This window comes from Cynara cardunculus, assembly GCF_001531365.2.
Source record: "Cynara cardunculus var. scolymus isolate 2C chromosome LG 17, CcrdV1, whole genome shotgun sequence".
Classification (NCBI taxonomy): Eukaryota; Viridiplantae; Streptophyta; class Magnoliopsida; order Asterales; family Asteraceae; genus Cynara; species Cynara cardunculus.
Window position 1 is genome coordinate 34,447,641 of NC_037544.1, and position 1,277 is coordinate 34,448,917.

Below are 1,277 nucleotides of genomic sequence, written 5' to 3' on the forward strand. Positions count from 1 at the left end.
TTTTTATAAAGATAATAATTATTTATTTTGTTGGAACTCGATAATTATTCTAATTATATTTTAGATTTTTTATATTTTAAAWTGAGATTTCATCCTCTATTTGATTATGTTTATCTGCAGTTATTTATACGAATTCAAACATCGAGCTTTAATAAGTTGTACTTATGCATAATTACTTGTAATCTTGAATTTTAAGTAATAAATTTTAAGTAATATGCATCAATATACAGTACTTTATGCATAAAAAATATATCGATATTCGTATCAAATTAACTATTTAAAATTCCTCATTTTTTGTGTAATTTTTTAATTCAATTTTTTATTATAATTTAATTTAGGTACAATAACGAAATAATTTATATTTGGTTTAATAATATAATTTTCTTATAAAGGTAATAACTAATTATTTTGTTAGAACTCGATAACTATCTTAATTATATTTTAGATTTTTTTTATTTTAAAATAAGATGTTTATTTGTGATAACCGGATCCTGGTCATTACCCAAGGTAAATGATATATGATTATTTGATTAAATAATTACATGATAGCATGATAATTGATACATGCCAGTATGAGAATTTGTGTATTAATTGATTAAGTATATATATATATATATATATATGTGTGTGTGTGTGTGTGTGTGTTTATATATATAAATATATTATGCATGCATGAGGTATGAATGTATGTATGTGCATGTGTGCATATGTGGGTATGCATGAGGTGGAAGGGGAAGAGAAGGCGGTTTAACCGACCTTCCTATTTTTGGGAAGTATAAATAGGAGGCTTAGCCTCTTCATTTGTGCTTCCTGCTATTTTGAGAGAAGTCTTGTTTTTAAAAAGAGAAGTGTTGTACGGATTGCTTGTGCTAAGTTGCAAAATGGCTGATTTCAAGAATTTGGTTTCAAAAGTTTGTTAATGTGAGTGGTTTCTAAACTTTTGCATAAAATTTATATTGGTTTTTAGTTGAATGTTGTTTATTATTTGGATTGAAACCATACCTTATGTTTAAGTGTTTATCCAGACAAAGATGAATTTATTCTAAGTGTTAAACCGTCCAAAACATATGTGGTATGTTGTCCGGACTTGATCTTCGAACAAAGTTGATTTTAAATCCTAAGTGTTTAAACCGGACAATATTTGACCGGATTGTTGACCGGATTGTTGACCATGATTTGTGTTGAAAATATTTTGAAAGAAATTGTTATTTTTATCATAAAATGAAGTTTTGATATAAATGATTTTTGGACTGATAACAATTCCAATGGCTGCGGTC